The sequence below is a fragment of the Mus pahari genome, chromosome 19 (genome assembly GCF_900095145.1).
Source record: "Mus pahari chromosome 19, PAHARI_EIJ_v1.1, whole genome shotgun sequence".
Taxonomy (NCBI): domain Eukaryota; kingdom Metazoa; phylum Chordata; class Mammalia; order Rodentia; family Muridae; genus Mus; species Mus pahari.
Genome location: NC_034608.1, coordinates 80,766,934 through 80,787,320, shown reverse-complemented (window position 1 = coordinate 80,787,320; position 20,387 = coordinate 80,766,934). Strand labels below are relative to the sequence as shown.

The following is a 20,387-nucleotide window of genomic DNA, read 5'->3' as shown; positions in this document are numbered from 1 at the left end:
CAAGATCTGACGCCCTCTTCTGGAGTGTCTGAAGACAGCTACAGTGTACTTACATAAAATAAATAAATAAGTCTTCAAAACCAACTTCAACTGCTGAGATAATTCCCCCCCCCCCAAAAAAAAAGGTTCAGAGTTTTAACACATTTATCAATGCAGTTCTGGCAAGCTATCAGTTGGGATTTGGTAAAGCATTGACTACTATTATAGTCATAACCTCAAAATTTTTAATTTTATTTGTTTGTTTTCTACATATGTTTTGACAAAAAGATGCTTCTCATTGTAGTAAAAACCATCTCTGATATATGTATATGTGTATGTGTATGTATATGTATATGTGTGTATACACACAGATACAATTATAAGATGATAAAAATTCAATTTAAAAATCAAAGGACCACTTTTACAATTGAAGACATTAAATCAAGAACACCCTGGCAAGTGCAATAAAAGTGTTCACGATCGTCTTGTAGAAAGAGAACTCTTGTATCTTTAAGTCTTTCTTGCCCACTAGGGTAGAGAGGAACATGCCTTTCCTCTCCTGATACCTCTTACAGGAAGCCTAGAACTGGGCACAGCTGTAGCTGCTCTTGAGGCAATAGGCACAGCTATGGTTGATGTCAACTACAAACATTAGGACATCAAATAACTCATAACTTATTTTCATTAGAAAAATCTATTCCAAAATTAGAAGAACAGGTTGACTCATTAGCTGAGGAAGTCTTACAACATGGTACATAACAAGGTTACTGCATGACCTTGGGGAAACTCGCTGCTTCTATGTCAACTACTCAGGAATTAACAGGGATAATTTTTTTTTGAAATTCAAAAATACGTCAGAGAGACAGAAATGGTCCTAGGAGGAGGAAGTAAACAGGTACTTCAAGACCAGTACCTCCTCTGTCAGCCATTGCAGGGACCTTAGCTCTCCTGCTCCTGCTGTGTCATTAATGCCTTAACCAGATGTATCAGTTCACAGCTGGGAGTTATTAAGCTGATGTTAATTAAGTCACTATATGAACAGGTAACCGGCACAGAGTCAAGAAATTGACTCTAGCTATAACTCACTGGGAGAATATGATGGATAACATTATGGTGATGGCTGACTTTATGTTGAAAAAATTAAAATATCTGTTCTAAGAGAAATATAAGACAAAACTAGACCTTAAAAAGGTTAAACTCTGCCCTGCTGTTTCTGCTTCTGAAAATAAACTAGCTTTGCATAGAGGACCTTCTGTTTGCATGAGAAGAAACTGTAACTTTGCATTCTTGGTCTTTACAAACCTAAGACTGAGATGGCTGTGGGCTACACTAGGGAATCTGGAGTTCTGGCTGTGGACCTGGTAGGACTTAATGGTGGCCCTGTGCCAAGTACACTAGGAGGCAGGAATACTGGGAGGAAAATTATATTATTCCATTAAAGTTATAATTATTTTCCCAGCTCTTTAGCACAGCCTACAATAGATCTGTCTGCCTGAGAAGTGGCCTTGCCTTAATTTTCCATTTGCCTCTTATTTCTAATAAAAATGTTACTGTTATTACTTTTATTATTATTAATTATTTTATTTACATTTCAAATGTTGTCCATCTTCCCAATTTCCCCTCTGTACCCTCCCTCATCCTGCCTCCCTTTTGCCTCTAATCTGAATAAAAGCCTCTCCTTTGTTAAAATTTATTAATTGTCAGGCTGGTGAATCTCTGCATGACCCAAGACCTATAACACTCACATCAAAGCTGGAGAAAACTGTCTAACATCTGTAACCCTAGAGCTTTATGGGTTTGTAGGGAATGCTAGCCAAGAACTAGGTTCTGTGAGAGACCTCAACCTCAGGAGAGGAATGTGAGAAGGAACAGAGAAGAACAACAATGTCATCCTGTTGCACTCACAGAGAAATGGACACATATGCACACACACACACACAAGTATAAGGCAATAAAAATGCAATTGAAAAGTAAAAAGCCCACTTCATTAAATCAAGAACATCTAGCAAGTACAATATAAATTACTAGATTTTTCCAAGTTATCTTATAAACATAGTATAATTTCAATATAAATAAAGCATTTTTTTCATTTTGGTTTGTTAATGTTTCTTAGGAATGAAAAGGTAAGAAGTAATACCATCCAATAGTTTGGGATAAATGAAAAATAAAATAAAATTAACTATTAGCAGGTTTGGATGTTTTATTTTGTTACATGGTCTGTTACACAGCTTCTGCTAGTTTTGGTTCTCTCTGGGTTTCTGTTGTTCTGTGGAGCCTGATTGTGTGCTCAGCAATACCCAGGACACCCTAAGCTACCACTTCCCAGTGTTTAGGTTGACTGTGTTGCATGGTGTATTTTAAAGTCAGGATGGTGGCCCTGACTGTATAGCGAGTATGTTCACCAGTCTGGAATAGGTGAGAGTGTACATTTAAAGCATTTTTTCTTTTAAATAGCTGCAGGTAGGAGAAGGAAGTTGGGAAAATGGGCTTTGTAGGAAAAGAATTCCAGCTAAACCTGCAGAGGCATTCAGGGTACTGTAAGCCACATTAAGTTCCTTCAACACTTAAAAGTTAAACTTTGGGATAGGAGTAAAGCAGCAACCTATCTTATTCAAATAAAACAAATACATATTTATCTTATGTAAACATTAGCATATAAGAAAACAAGATGGAGGGAGATGAAGAGTAAAAGAAATTAAAATTAAGAAGGAACCAAAACTCTTCTGTGAGGTTGTGATGAAAACAGCCTTTCTATGACCCTCCTTCCCTTAACTCATGATTTCAACTTAAACCTGGTAAAATATCGAAGTTCTAGAAAGAAAGCATCTTCCTCCACAGACCCACCAAGGCCACGAAAATCTAGGGAACACTAGGGAATTCTCCCAGAGTGGGGGAGCCCAAGGAAGCACGCTGGGAAGTAGCATGGGATCTGAGCTGAGAGGCGGCAAAAGAAAGTAGACGCTATGCAAGAATCACAGGAACCCGAACCAGCTTCAGCCTTCAGGTCAAAATAAGTCTCCAACACACTCTCCTCACTGGTAATGAAGATAACGTGTTAGTTTGATAGATTGTAGTAAGAGGGGCAGTGATAAGACGTGGTACATAGAAATCATATCTGTGTTGTTTCAGTTTTTCCTATAAAGATATAGCTAATTTTACAATAAAGTCTATTAAAATTTGATATATGATTCATTGAACAGTATTTAGGGTAAGGAGGCTTGTTATCGAATCCTTTAACAGGCAGTAGAACCCATAGGAATTGATCCAACTTTACTACGTAAGACCTCTGGCTCAACTCAAAGGTTGAAGAAACAGGATGTTGAAATTATTATTATTTTAAGTAAAGAATGGTTTGTGGAGGATAGAACACCTCCATGCCACTATGACAATTAATTAGGTCGTATCTAGAAATCTGTAAAAAAAAAAAGTGTGTGTTGAACTTCTAGAAAACACTACAGGGAGGCTGGCTGAATGCTGGTGGCCAGGCAAGATGATCGGTCTGTGTTTCTGCTTAGTGTGCAATAGTTTGTGTACCATGAAGTTGATCAGAACAGAAAGGAAGCAAGAGCCACCCAAACAATTTAATGTGGGATTCCCTCAGTCTCTCAAGAGAGTCCCACAGTTTGTGGGTATCAATTAACAGCGGAGTGACACCATGAGAGAAGTCTCAGGCACAAGAGATGAAGGGACTCACAGGACACGAATCCAAAACCCAGAGAAATCACCTCTATTTTCCTGAAGGGTCATGGCTATTATATTGCTAGACTTTCAGAAACATTTGAAAAGGTAGATGTTTTTGTGCCTTCAACCTGTCACAGAAATGGCTCTATAGGTAAATTTTAAAGGCTATACTTGGAATTATTTTATTTGCTACTTATGCATTTTTTCTTATTTGTTGTATGCCCTAGTTTTGGTTATGTGTGGATTAACTGGTAATTCTAAATCAATAATAAGAAACAAAAAGGAATTATAATATATTTACAGTAATTTCTCTATGAAAATAATTTTTCTTAATTTATCTGTATGCTTTTCTGTCTGTGTGATGTTTATGAGCTGATATCTCTATAAGTTTTGACTTAATACTGTTCTATTCAGATGACATGAACTCATAAAAAATAAAGCTGTGTTTTAGACATGAGGTTGGTTTTGGTTTTTCTCCTGTAGAGAGATATAATCTAGTAAGGTCGCAATCATTTCTAAAACAAAGGACGGTTTTCTTCTTAGTTGGGGAGTTATGCTGATACACAATCCATGAGATGATACTGATTTTGTCTTAAGCTTGTGAGCAGGAATGTGGAAGTACCTATGACTAGCAGGGGTCTCATGAGTTGGATATTATTTGAGAGCAAATGTTCAAACATTTGATTGATTAAGATCTATTTAAAATCTATGGGAAAAGGAGTTTTGAACTGACAACAGTGGCTGAGAGGAAAAGTAAGACTCTTAGAGAAAGTAAGCGTTACTGTTTCCGTAAAAAATGCTTAATAGTCATAGAAAGAAAACCAAGGCAAATAAACAATTCACTGAAGGGAGATGAAATAAAAACTTTAAATATTATACTTCAATTTTTATTAACAAAATATTTTAATATAAAAATGTTATAGGAATAAAATTACAATAACTGACATTGTAAAGTTTATGTGTATGTCTCTTTATAATTTATTGTATTTCTCATATTTGTTTATATTAAAAGTAGAGTCAATGAAATTTGTGACAATTTAAGAAGATTCATTTTAAGTAGCCTTCAGTTACAGAGCTGACACTGATGAAGTGCACAGAGAAGGGCCCAAACTGTGGCTTTCCAGAGAATTAACTCAGGAACAAAGGTCACTACAATGCTTTAGTAATCCAGAATTTCCAGCAACATTTGGACAGTCACTCGGTTGCACCTAGCACTTTAGCACTATGTCTTTTTTAGTGCATTGGATGCAGCTGTCTACAAGCAGGCGGCCAAGCTACTCAAGAGCAAAGAGGACGCCTTCCTATTTGAATGCAGCTCCTCCCCCTGAATAGCATGTAATCTAAGCTAGCAATTAAATCTTCATGATTGCACTACTTTGAGTTAAAATGAGGATAATGAATTATATATCACAGGCTCCTTAGATTTTTTTTTCAGAAGAATTAAAATAAAACAGGATGATCACATATAAAAGTTACCCCATGTAGGGTCTTACAGAGAAAGCATCCAAAAGACAGTAGCTCTTTGTGGCTCTTTCATCATTTAGGGATTAGTAGATGCTCTAGGCTGTGATCTACTTCCCTTCCTTCTGTAAACACCAGCTGGTAAGAAGGACTTAATTTTAATAATGTATAAATTGAAACAGTATGGACTGAGGCACCTCTTTGCAACATTAATTTTATAAAACTTTTCTCAATGATTAGAGATGCAGGATGGTGTGTGTGTGTGTATGTGTGTGTGTGTGTAACAATTTTTGAAGGTTCCCTGTTCCTTTTCTCATGTAAATTTCTTCCTTTGTTTCCATCTTTCATGCCATATCTTCTTTTATACTTATTAATAATTCTGCCATTACTTTGCCGCACTGCAGGTTGCAGATTCTTGAAGACTGGGGACTGTGTGTTTACAAGGCTTAAGAGTTGTTTTGAGATAAAATTCCTACTCTGTGTCCTCTGTTGCTTCTTACTGTGTGTCTATGGAAGGCTGCTGGCACTGAGCTGTCCAAATTCTGAGCTAGTGGCCTATATTCCCTAAGGTCTTCATGTTCATAGGAATGAGATCACCTTTTGGAACATCTTAGTAAAATCTGTGTGACATTTTTGTAGTTACATGTGATTTTGAGGAAAAAAAACTACAATTAATCCATATTTATAGCACCTGATGTAAGTCTTAAGGATAACCTTGTCTCTATACCTTCAATTTCCATAAGCAATATTCTTGGCTACTACAATCTGAACTATACCAAAGCCTAATGAAAATTTCAAACACATAAAAGTTTATCTTTTTCAATGTAGAGTCTATAGCTGTTTACCCAGATTTTTGGGGAGGGGGAACTATATATTGCCATTATTATGTTGAGAAATATCCACTGTAGCCCTAGATCCTCTATGATTTTCAACCCAAATATGAGAGGCTTCTATTTGTAGTAGATTAGTAATTAGTGCAGAAACTCAAAACTAGTCCAAATTTAAAGGATGAATAAACTACAAAATTTCCAGCCCTAAATGGAATGTACATACTGTACCATCTTCCTCTCCAATCTCAGAAATCATTGAAAAAGAGGGGCAGAAAAGGTGTAAAGGCCAGAGACTGCGAATGAACATAAGATAAAGAGTAATTTCTGGATCCGGTAGGGCGGTTGCATACAAGAACTCACAGTCATTGTGACAAAATGTACAAGATCTGTGCAAGGTCAAGTCAGATCAAATCCCAGCAGGGAAAGGGGAGGGGCACTAAGCTCCACCCTTTGTCAAGGATGGCTGGCAAGAAATAGCTGGTGAGAGTTGGTTTTCTTTAGGAGAATATTTCTATTATTAAGTCAACTGTGGTGACATACATCCAAAATTTTATTTTATCCAAAATAGGACTTGACAGGTATAAAAAGAAGAAAGAAAAGAATGAAATAAAGAATGGAAGGAGGAAAAGAAAGAAGGAAGAAAGAAAGAAAAAAAGAAAGGAAGGAAGGAAGGAAGGAAGGAGGGAAGGTTGGATGAGTATTGAAGGGGCATGGGTCTGAGAGGGGCTGGAGCAGGCATGAACATGATCAAAACACATTGTACAAAATTCTCAAACATATAATTAAAAAAAATAGTTTATGTGTTAACCAAGGTGGCTAAAATCTGAAAATCAAAGCTTGTAAACTTTTATTATTATAAAAATATTAAAGATATATAACTTGAAACCCTACACATTTGAAATTAAATTATAGCAGAGTGCTTTTTTCCATAGACCCAATTCTGAAATGCCTTGTTCTACATAGTGCAAACTAAGGCCAGAACAACTTAAAATACCAGATAAGAAGCTTAAATAAGAAGAGGCAAGCAATGTGTGTTGCTATTCATAGCACATATGGAAATGGCCAACACCCTGCTACATTTAGAAGTATTTATTTTTACCCTTCCTTATGTAGACTACTTAATGTCCTCTCAGGGAGCCACAATGAGATACCCATCTGTGTGAGGAATGATTTAAATAATCAGTTTAAAAGAAATTAGGCAAATCTACAAGAAAGTGTTCATTACATGTTTTCATCTTTTTTATTAAGAGCAGTGTGTGGTAATTTTTAAGGAAATGGACAATCCATGTGAAGAGATAAGCATACATAACTAGACCATTACCAGAATCTCTCATGGCAACAGCAGAGTGTATGGGGACAAAATAAAAATTTTAATCATTTTTAGTAATGAGATAAACAGTACAAACAAAATTCAGAGTTTATGATAGTTACGGATATATTTCTCAGACTATTATTGATACATTGGATAGTGTGGTAAGGAAAAATACCAATTCATAATTCATCAAAATGGTTTAATTCTCAGGAAAACCAAGATTAAGCCCCCAGAGAAAATTGGCATTTGTCTTATTTTTTTTATTCTTATAATTTACTGTTGAGGAAAACACTTGGAAATTTTTAAGGAAAAATATCTAAAGACATACTGTCCCTCTATACCATAAAACTGAAGTGAACATTGTGGAATTGGCATTTTACATCAGTGTTACATAATAATCAGAAAGGAAGAAAGCATCTTTTGTGTGTTGTTAAATGGATCACAGAGATCCACTATATTTTATCCTGATTCCCCTGACCATTTGATTCCCCAAAATATGCAGAGACTGTGGAACACATTTGAATCCACCATCTGGCAGTCACACATAGCTGGTATAATTTGCAGTTCTTAATGACATAGGTGTTAAATTAGCACTGTTTCATTTTACATGATTGGAATTTTGAATCTCTCTCTCTCTCTCTCTCTATATATATATATATATATATATANACACACACACACACACACACACACACACACACACACACACACACCATTATGTTATGATAGTTCAGCTAAATAAAGCAACTTTACACCAGCAATTAATTCGACCTTAAATAAGAAATGACACAAATTAGTAGATACTCCCCAACTGAGCAAACAACTCCTATTTCCATTTTATTGTTAAAGAGTTGTTTTTTTCAATAGATCTACAACAAACTAAATATATTTTCCTTCAAATGACATCTTTAGGAATATTATAAAGAAGAAAAGAAATCATTGATAATGTCAAACTTAACTAAGTAAATTGCACAATTTTATCCTACAAAACTATAAATTATTTTTGTTCAAGAATCAAAACATTCTGCAAGGAAACATATGTCTTGTATTTTTACCTTTGTGTTCAAGAAAAGATGCTGTATTTGAAAAGTACATAGAGTGATCCATAGTACTCCATCACCATTGAGTTAATAGTTAATATAATTCCTCAGAAATAAATCTTTGAAGATTATTAAACACATTTTAATTAATGAGAGGATAAAATTGCCTCTTCACGTGATCAAGACATTCTTCACTTTTCCTTCATGTGTGCACTCTCGTGAAGCACATTTTCCAAATTCATAAGTTAGGGAATATTTTCAAAATATTCATCACTTCCTTGTTTTTTAACTCCCTTCGTTTTTTTCTTTTTATTTCTATGTGCTTTTAATTTCAGCATGTATATATCAAACTTAAGAATAGATTTACAAAATTTTCTGTATGGAAATATTCAGTAATTCATTTATGATTTCTTATTAGCTATCATGTATTGTTCATTCACGCTAAGATTTCTCATGTCTAACAGCTAGTTATTGTGTTTACAATAGAGAAGGAAGAAAGGAACAGCCCCTCTCCCGTCTCAGCACAACAACCCTAAAATCCCTACCAAGGGCAGATCTCTTAGGTCTAGTCAATCTATTTAACCTAAATTTAACTATTTGAAAGATGAGATACATCTACTAAGTTTCTAGGTTACCTTAATTTTAATATAATTGTTTATTCTGTAATTCTGAACTTTTATAATTGTAAAGTTGATCTATTAGAACAGTGGTTCTGAGCCTCCCTGGTATTGCAACACTTGAATACACTTCTTCATTTTGTGGTGATCTCTCAACCAAAATAAATTGATTTTTGATGCTATTTCCTAACTGTAATTTTGACACTATCATGAATTTTAATGCAAATATGTTTGGAGATAAATGTTTGCCAAAGGTGCCCTGAACCGCAGATTGACAAGCACTGTATTAGAATTAGAGTTAAAGAGCCTAATGAGATGGCATGGTGGACAAAGTACCTGCTCTCCGAGTATGAGATCCTGAGTGCAGGAGGGAAGAACCTACATAAAAAGCTGGGCATAGAGGAATGTCCCTGGAATCCTGGCTCTAGCAAAGAAGTACAGGAAAACCCCGGACAATCACTGGCTGGCGAGTCTATACAAACTTGGAACTTCAGGTTCACTGAGAGATGCAGCCTCAAACAAACAAAATACGATGGTACAAAGGTAAAAGAAAGAAACTCTGATGCCAACCTCTGGCTGTAACATGTATCTGCTTGCAAATGTGGTTGTACACACTCTCAAAAAAACGTTTATGCAAACATAAACAAAAAGTTTTTAAAAAATAAAATTCAAAACTTCTTCATCATATTACACAAAAATGAATACTGTCAACATCTAATTTGTCTTTTGCAATAGATGGCAATAGTAAGATAAATTATTGATTAGAAAGATAAATTGATAGTTACAGATAGATAGATAAATAGAGATATATGGATGGTCATTATTCTAGACATGAATGAGGTATAAATAAATAAGACAATTTAATTTAATAAAATTTGGTTCGTACAGCTGATACATTTTATATCACTTAGTTTTATATGCATTCTTTGTTTTGACAATAATAAGTATTACAAATAGATTTGAAGTCATTATATTTTCTTTTAAATTGTATTTAAACAAGATTAATCCATATAGTGAGTATTTATTCATCTTCTGTGCACCAAAACTTTGCTTGCTGTATGCAGTATAGAAAGATTGGTACATCTCCACACTGGAAGTCTACGAGGTGAAGTGTCGTATTTAAGAAACTATAACACAGAATGGAAAACACTTAGATGCTATAAAAGAGCATCATGATTTGCACGTTCAGAAGTGAAAAAAAATTACCATCCAGTTTTAGAAAGTAATCAAATGAACCAGTGCCTTTAGATAAGCTCTCAAAACTAGTTGGGCTTTGGACATACAGATGTGAGAATAAACACTGTAACGGGAGAGAAGTGGTGAGCTGAGGAGCAGAGGCAGATGTGTATCTAATGTGTGGGAAAAGAATTCCAGAAGTCTAGGACTGTACTCCAGGGCTTCTGGCATGAGGGTCTCACAGAAGCAACCGCACCAAGAGAGAAGAACCAAAGACACATTCAAAGGCAATTTGAGGTGTGGCTGCTAGGGGTTTCTGTGAGAACATAAACAGAGGGCCTGGAGGTATGGCTAACAGGAACATGGGCCCTTTTCCCAGAGGACCCAGATTAAATTCCCAGCACCCACATGGTGGCTCACATATGTCTGTAACTGCAGTACCAAATGATTTGACATCATATTCGTGATTCTGTGGACGTGTGTGTGTGTGTGTGTGTGTGTGTGTGTGTGTGTGTGTGTGTGTAGTGCAAAAACAAAGTTCATGCAAAGCACCCATACATGTAAAATAAAAATAAGTAAATTTTAATATAACAAACAGGTTCATTTGGTCACTATGGCTCTGATTACAGGCTTTATGTGTTGAAGGCTTACTTGCTAGACTATGAAATTACTGAGGCATGGTAGAACTTTAGGAAGAGAAACTAGTTGAAGGAACTTAAGCCACAAAGGGGAAGTCCTGGAAGGAAATACTGAGGGGACCCTAGTCCTTCCTATCCCCTTTCCTGGGTGCCATGCACCTTTCTTCTGATGCATTCTCTTCCTACAGTTCCAAAACAAAGGAACATATTGACCATACACTGACACCTCAGAATATAAGCCAACATTATATTTTCATCGTATAATTAATTGTGTGTTGGATATCTGTACTGATTAAAAGCTGGGTCCCCAATCATTTTGATGATGCTACAAGGAAGTTAGGGTCAAAGAAGAGAAGTCCAAGCAAAGGCATTAACCAATAGACACCAAGGGTCTATCTCAATCCTGAAAATTTTGCTCCAATATCCAGGCTCTTGACCAATTTCTCTCCTTTCCTGTTTGTAATTAATTAATAACCACTACAAACTCAAGGAAAAGTAAGTTAATTTTAATATTACCATATGCACGTTCTAATAAAACCTTGTAGAGATCCCTTCATGCTCATTTCTCAGATTATTTTTGACTCATGCATTTGAGTAGACATATAAAACACAGTGACAGGGATTGATCTGATTCAGATGGGATTCTGGATTTACTATAATTTTAAGGTCCTAAGACACGGCTTGGTTCCTCTGTTCTTGATCTTTAGAGAACTTTCACAGTTAGTTTATTATCTCCAAGCAGGACTACAGCTCCTGATAAACTTAAAGACATTGTCAGGAAGGGTTAAGGGTAGTTGAAGACAGAAAAGTTTTTACAGGGATTTTTCTACTGCTCATTTTCCACCAGGCAAATACCATTAGAGAGAGAGAGAGAGAGAGAGAGAGAGAGAGAGAGAGAGAGAGAGAGAGAGAGAGAGAGAATGATAATAAGGAAAATATAGACAACCTGTTCAGAGATGAAGTCATTTAGAATAAACCTTAAATACAGTGTCTATTAGAGGCATAGAAAAGCACAAGCTGATCGCAGAAATTGGGGGACTCATCCCTCAGACACCCCAAATTACCAAGTAGCATGGTGCTCTGTGAACTGCCACACAGAAATGCCCTCAGTCAACCCTTCTGTGGTTAGCAGTGCTGCAAAAGGTTTTAAAGGAAAGAAAACAGTTTTCTCAACCCATTGAGGTATTTCATCTTGAATTCAACACATGCGTACGTAAATATTCAAGTGAAAGGATACAGATTCAGAATTTCTCCACCAAAGGACTTTTTTCTGTTTCAGCTTAAAGAAGCTCAGAGTGAAGCTCAAGAAACAATGAACAGTTCTTGTATGACAACAGAAACTATAAACTGGAGCAGAATGTAAGAATGAGATGTGTAACTTGGAATTTTAAGAAGAAAATTTACTAGACTAAATATCATCAGAAAAACTGTGTCTTTAGTAAATATAAGTAAATTATTAGTGAGTAATATGCCATCTATTTTCTAATCAAAACATATAGACAGAAAATGAATTTTACAATAATAATCCATTCTAACAAAGTTAAATTTATAATAAAAGAAAAAAGTTAGAGGATAAAAATTTATCAAGACTCTCCCAAAGATTCTTCTCCCTAAATAATAGATCCCAAATTGGGCTGACTGGCCCAACTTGGGATCTATCCCATGGGTGGGCACCAATTCTTGATACTATTACTGAAGCTATGTTGTGCTTACAGACAGGAGCCCAGCATGGCCGTCCTCTGAGAGACTCCATCAGAGGACAATGGGTTATTTGAGAGAAATGACTGAGATAGATGCAGATACTCACAGACAAGCATGAAGGAGGAGATTGGGAATCTGCATGGAAGAGTTAGGGATTGGATTGATGAAACTGAAGGAAATGGCAACCCCAACATTGTCCACTAACATGGACTGCTGGGAATTGTGAGAGACCAAGCCACCAACCAAAGGGCATACATGGGCTGGTCCAAGGCCCCTGGCGCAAATGCAGCAGAGGGCTGACCTGTCTGGCCTCAGTGGGTGAGGTTGCACCTAAACCTGTTGAGACTTTAGGCTCCAGAGTGAAGGGATACCTGGAGCGGGGACACCCTCTCAGAGGCAAAGGGTAGGGGCAGGAGGGGAAGAACTCCGCAAGGGGGACCAGCAGGGGGCAATATTTGGAATGTAAATAAATGAAATAAGTAATTAATAAAAAATAAATAAAATATATTGAAAATTTAACAGACTCATGTTGTGTTTCATCCTTCTTGTGTTTAGTATAAGAATTCAAAGCAAGCTATATGTAAATATATTTTAAGTACTATCATAATAAGATATGTACATGAAGTAGAAAAAATTTTAACTGTATACTTTATTAAATGTATACTTGTATACATGTATTTTTAATTGTGTACTTTACTATGATTAGCATAAATACATATAATGATTTCCATCTAGGTCAAGGTGTAGAACAACCAGTTAATATCACTCACAAGGGTAACCATTAATCTTTTAAATATTTATATATTCATTTTGTCTGTGTTTGAGCTTCATAGGAAAGGATCATAAAGTTGACACAAATTGATTCCTGGATTTCTTCACTTATGAAATTCATCCATATTTTTGTGGGAAGTTGCAGTGATTTTAAATCTGGCATTATATAAATTTAATATACATTTGTCCATTAAGTTGTTATTATGTTATTTCCAGTTGCAGTCTGCTAAGAGCATTCTAATGAACACCACATTTCAAATGAAAGTATATATAAATGTTTTATATACATAATTTTAAGTGTCTGCATATATAATTGCATATATACATAAATATTCATACCTTAAAAACATGTATGCATGCCTCTCATTGACTCTATCTATCTATCTATCACTATATAAATATATATGCCTTCCAATAACTATATATAATATTCATTTTGATATATATATATATATATATATATATATATATATATATATATATTTGCCCAATGGTAACATATATACGTTATGGAATTAATAAGAATTTATAAGAGGCATATATACATACTGTTTTTAGTAAATACAAAGAATAGTTTATCAGTTGTACTATCATAAACTTCAGTAACATTTTAATCATTCTATACTCTACAAATACTTTTTAAGGTTTTCTATGCTGAGGTACATGACAATAGGGATCCATTTGCTATTTAGTATGGATTTTTCTGAAACCAAAATATGTTCCTTTTAGGAGGTTGTTTGGTTTTGAAAAGTTTCCGTGTGCAACCCAAAATTTGGACAAGTATCAGGATGAGCAGACAGCCCAGGAAATACTAAATTAGACAAATATTAAAGTAGACAAAATTCTAGACTAGACCGGTCTACCGCAGTAAGCAGTAGGTTAAAAGCTGGTGAGAGAATTATCAATATTGAATGAAAACTATTGAGGTGATATTTTTTTACTCACTTCCAAATTCCAGTTTGAAATCTTAGATTGGTAAAGGGCTATCACTGTGACTGTAACTCCATCCTTCCTCCTCTGTGCACCCCTATTCACTCCCTCAATCTCATGAGACTTCATGCTTTCAACATGTAGACTATGATGAGGTTAGCATCCATTCCTTACAGCATTTAGGCTCCAACTGGTAGATCACATGTTTCAGATGACTGGAAAAAACACAGGCCCAACCAGATTTCTAATTCAGATCCTGAAGCTGGGAAGAATTTCAATTTTAACTGAACCATTTGAACTATCCTAGTAAACAAATGGCAAACATGGTTAGGGCTGAAACGAAATTGTTAGAGAAGAATTTTACCCATCTGCAGTCAGCCAACAAGAACATGGAAGTAAAAGAGGGGAGTGAATGAAGTTATAGAAATTTGAAATCATAGCTACCCTCCTTCCTGGATTTTCAAAGTGAATAGATTTCAAGTATTTTACCAGCACCTATTAGTTATATATTGTACATATGACATGCATATATTGATCATACCCATTCCCCCTTTTACTTCTTTTGTCCTATTCTCACTTCTGAAAAGTGAGTAAGAGATTTTTATGCATGAATTCTCAATTCCAAAGATTTATTTTCAGGGTTCAAGACAAAACAAAGAAATAAATATCTCAGTGCTGAGATGAATAGACTGGTTGACTAGTCTTGAGAGTAACGTTGGAGGGTACTACATAACAAAAGTGAAACAAACACTATGTAATTTGCATTCAGGAAATCGCTACAATTAAACTGTATCAGTTAAGGATTCTAAGATGGAAGATGAGAGCAAGCATGTTTTAGATGGGTATTTCTGTGCGAACACCGAGTGTGTTAACAGACACTAGCAGTGACTCATACGTGCGCATACTCATGAGAACTGGGGTTCAGTTATAGAGACATTAATCTTTTGTCTCTGCAACTAATACATTCTAATGAATTGAGAAATGATGTATAAAAAAATCTCCTGATCAGTTTTTAGAAGTGAGAATGGGACAAAAGCTGTAAAAGGGCAAATGGATGTGATCAACAGACTAAGTTTTCTTCTCTGTGTATGATTGTCTGCCTTTGGATTAGCAATTTAACATTTGAATGTGGTATGCATAGATTGCTCAGTTTTTGAAAATAACTCAATTGTTTATATCCTCATTCACAAAATTAAAGATAGGAGGTCTCTTTTATAGTTGTCCAAAGTACAGAATATTAAAGGGAATTGTCTTTACCATATAATCACATCTCATTGAGTTGTCTTTTCCCTCAATGAATATTTGTTTAGTATTATCTATTTTCCAATAATTGGTGACAGACTCGTTAAAGATACAGTAAAATTAAAATGAGATCCTTGGGTGATTCCTAACCCAGTGAATGTTGTTCATAGTTTGTGTGGGAACAACGAGAAAGCACCAATCTGTCACGTAGCAGAGAGAACTTATAAATAAACGAACAAACCCGCGACTCTTGATACCATGATCATAAAACTTTAGTCCCTAAGTTTGAGGAGATACATCCCTCTTTTAAATTACCTAGGCCATGATGTTTGTCACATAACCTTAACAAATATGTGACATGTCTAGCATTTTATGGTTTTCCTAATGCTTCCCCGGTTATAAGATAGTAGTTTGCAAAGCGTAGAGTAAAATACAATAATTGGGATGTATTTAAATGTATGTTTCTAAGTCTCAGTTTTGTATGTAGGAATCTGACCTCTCGTTTACGTATTTTTGGTTGATGAGTGTTGTGGATAAGCCTGGTGCTGTTCTTGTGAACAAATCTAACAAATAAAGGTGCCAACCACTGGGTGAGCTGGTAGGACTTCTGGGTGGGATGGAGGAAGAGAGGAAGCAGGTGCCCTTGGAAGGGAGACAGCATATGGGTCAGATGTCGCTGCTAGAGTTTCCTGGTATCATGGTGGATCCGCATGGATTTACCACCAGATGAATCAGATTTAATAAGGCTGACAAGATTAGGTCTTAGTTCTTGTGCCTGGAGATTAAGTTACCATTGTTTCTGAACTAAGTTTGTGTTGCATTTTCCTTCACACAGTGGCTTGTCTGGGTTCAAGAGAGAAAGGTACGGCATATGGCGGCAAAGTGTGGGTTTTCCAGATGTGTACCACAAAGACAGTGGAGGATTTGAAGCATGGGGTTGGCATGGTAACGCCCTGTCATTGGGAACCTAGAGAGCTGGGTGGAGAGATTGTGGAGTTCTGAGTCAGAGTCTCCATGAGGTAAAAACAGGCCGGCCCTTGCCTGCCAGTGCATGGCCGGCCAGGCCACCGGGGGCTGGCACAAATGCAGGGACACGCCGGTTTCATTTTTTAATATTTCCTGCAACAGATGAGGACAAATGTGTCCAAGAAACTGATCCATAACAGCTAAGGTTTTTGTTTTGTACATTTGTTTGTACAATTCTGAAAAAGAACAATGTAAAATGGTTTTTAAGGTTAATGCTAAATTAAACAGTTTTCTCATCAAGTCTTGCAATTTGTTTTATACCTAGGTGTATTGGCCTTACAACTTAAAATCATGTTGTAAGTTATGAGATTAGTCAATTATGAGATAAAAATAGTAGGACTACTCACTTGCTATCTCTATTAAACTCTTCTAAGTATGCCTTATTCCCCAATAGCGAGGCAGTATTTGGCTCACAGAGCTCCTGCAGAGATTAAATGAACTAACCTACACAGAGGAAAAGAACTATCTAAAGTAAATCTCTAATCTTTACCTTCAGTTGTGTACATTAAAATTACATGGTTCTTACTTTCCACAGCATTAATTTTGTTCTAGTCATTCAACTTTGGCCAGAATGATTTAATCATTCTTTTGTAAATAAAACCTACCACATTATCAACCAAGGTTTTGTCTCATTCTTCTAAGCCACACAAGCTATTTTAATATGGAGATTTAACATGGAAAACTTATTAAATAGATTTGTGTAACCAAGAAAGCAAAACAAAGAATTCTATAGTATGCAGAAACTCCAGGTGTCAATGGACATCTCTCAGAATAAAAGGGATTGTTTGATGGGTCTCATCTCCCAGAAGTTCAGAGGATGGCACCAGACTCCAATAATTTAAGTATTTTTAGGAAAAAGTGACAGACATTGTCATATTCCAGAAAGTTATAGGGACTGAATGAAAGGATGGCCATCATAGAAAAAATGAGGCATTCACATGAATGGTTCTTATTGGAACCAGGAGAAATGAGTTTGACATTTTGTTACAGAGCAGGCAATTAGAACAGCCCACTCTCCACCAGGAATGAGCTCCATCTAATCAGGTGACGGCCTGACAAGAAAAATGACTTGCCTTCTTCAAGAAGAAACTGTTTGATATTTAACCTGAACTTCTTCTCTTGGCTCATAGCTAACTATTCTATTTTTATCAACTTTTAAACATGCCAGCCTTTTAAATCTTGCAGCCAAATGCCAAATAAAACAACCCCCCCGATAGATAGATAGATAGATAGATAGATAGATAGATAGATAGATAGATGTAGATATTGATATATAGATAGATGTAGATATATAAATATATAGATATGGTGTCATTTTCTCTAGAGAACCTTGAGCAATTCATACCTGACTAATACTTACCTCATGCTTTCACAGAGAGAAACCAGCAGGAGAGTGTATGTCACCTAGGAAGAGGGGGTGGCTAGCTACCCACAGTACTTCCTGGGCACTGTGGAGCTAGAGCTGAAAACTCTAGGATCAGATGCTACCCATGTGCTTGTGATGGCTCTGTGTGGGCAGATTCAGGGTGACTCTGAAAATATGTGAAGAAGCATAAGAAATAAACCAACTGCTCTTGAGTGATCAGGATGACTCTGACAGAAACAATTCTTCCAGCTTGATGACCCAGTGAGTAATAGCAGAGTTTACTGGAAAATGGACTGCTCACAGGCCCCCCACACTACTGGACATCCCCCTGACAACTAGTCAATAGCTATCCCTTGCAGCAATTCCATCCCAGTCTCATTCAATCTCAACGATGGACAGGGTCATAGGAGGAACTTTTAATGGTCTCGTAAGAGTCTCATGAGCCTCCTGGACATGCTATTTCCTTCCATGAGAGAACATTAAGATACCAGATCTTGCAAGATTCTCCAGTGAATCATCACAGCTGCTCTGCTTTTAGGAGAGCAATACTCGTGTCTCATTCAAAAGAGACAACTATACTATGGGCTAGACATGATCCATCATTTATCTTAAACAGCCATATCTATACACTTGAACTGCCCATCAAGCACAAACTGCTTTTTCTTGAATAAAAAGCTATAAATATAATTAATATATGTGAAATAATTCTTACTGTTTCCCTACAAATAAGGTTTGAGATCTAGACTGTCTCCTATCTGTCTCTAGGGACAGAAGCTCATATGTCACTATATCTCTACTATATGTTTACTATGTCTCTATTGCAGCTATGACTATACTGAAACATAGTTAAATATCAATATGAAGACTTAAGTAATAAGGGAACAATGAGGGAAAAACTTACAAAACACATGTACATATATCTGTACAGCTAGACGCACAGTGGACAAATGCAAAGCTGGTAAGATTGTCATGGTGCCTGTCTTATTATAACAAATCACAGATGCCCTCTGATTTGAGCTGCTCGTGGGTAATCTATGTCTTCATTCCTAAAATAATCTGAATACTTAGCGGATAATACATATTTCAATTAGAGTCACAAAAAAGTTCATTAAATTTTGGCATTACAAACTAATCCTGGATTCTGGATTCTTTGACACATTCTCCTAGTTTACAACCATGGTTGTGATCTATTTTGCTTCTACAAGTAAGATCAGTCATTCCACCAAGTGCAATAACATGTTTGTGTTTTCAACCTCTGGAAAAGCATACAATAACCAGATGGCTGTCTCAAAACTTGTTATCATGTCTCTGGTGAAACTATTACTCCCCCAGGAAGTAAGAGATTCCAACAATTGGTATCTAAATTGTTGGACAGAGATATACAAATACTACAACAGGGTTATTCAGTGAACAATGTGATTTCTATTTCTCTCTTCATCCCCAGATTTGTACATCTATATATGAATTCATATATTCATATATGGCTATGGAAAGAAATGATGTGATAACCTGATCATTACTCAGTATTAAAAATTTTCTATTCGCCATACAAAATTAATGTTTCTTTTAAAAAATATAGTCTTTAAGCTGCATGGTAATTAAGTTTCAATAGAAAATTACATCAGCCTATCAGATCACGTGCTTTAAAATGATGGAGTAAATGGATAAAACAAGATGATTCTGTAAGACTTTATTGGCACAATTTATTGGAGTGAAATGAATAGGTGTTTCTGGAAAATGTGGTGTGAAAGAAAATGATGGTTTAGCATCCCCATAAATTTATAATAGTAGAAGTATTAGGAACATGGCATGTAAATGTGTATACAGAATACAGTCTATATATTTCAGTGAGAACAATAATTTTCACTTTATTGATAGAAGATGTTCACTGACATGACTGGATGGTCCTAACTGATAAAGATGCCAATAGTGAGCTTTGTTTTCAGTCTGGTAATGGAGGGGTTAGTCTTTAGTGGTGGTGGTAGCCAGATCAGCCATGGAGGAAAGAAATTACACACTACGGAGCCCAAATCTTAGCTTTTGTTTATGTCACTTTGTCCCTTTGGGGCTTAATAAACATATGTAGATGAGATCATTTCATTCCTTTAATTTAGAAGATATATCTAGTGCTCGCTTCGGCAGCACATATACTAAAATTAGAATGATACAGAGAAGATTAGCATGGCCCCTNCGCAAGGATGACATGCAAATTCGTGAAGCATTCCATATTTTTTAACCAAGGTATTCCATGACAAAACCAAATTCACACAATATCTTTCTACAAATCCAGGTTCAAAGGATAAAGGGAAAACTCCAACACTAAGAAACTACACCCTAGAAAAAGGAAAAAAGCAATGCCTCGACAAAACCAAAAGAAGACAGCCACAAGAACAGAATCCCAACTCTAACAATAAAAATGACAGGAACAAAAAATTACCTTTCTTTGATTTCTCTTAACATCAATGTACTCAATTCCCCCAATAAAAAGACATAGACTAACAGTCTGGCTACACAAACGGGACCCTACATTTTGCTGCCTACAGGAAAACCCACCTCAGGGACAAAGACAAACACTACCTCATAGTAAAAGGCTGGAAAACAATTTTCCAAGCAAATG

The 20,387-nt window shown here is 35.9% G+C and overlaps 1 protein-coding gene and 1 non-coding gene across 4 annotated transcripts in view; one reads left to right on the top strand and one right to left on the bottom strand.

The window, feature by feature from the left end:
• March1 (membrane associated ring-CH-type finger 1) overlaps positions 1-20,387 on the bottom strand; it is a 799,133-nt gene that overhangs the window by 404,093 nt on the left and 374,653 nt on the right. The gene's annotated exons all lie outside the window — the stretch shown is intronic.
• On the top strand, positions 19,897-20,003 carry LOC115062654. The gene has a single exon (XR_003842589.1). It is a non-coding gene; the product is annotated as a U6 spliceosomal RNA (small nuclear RNA).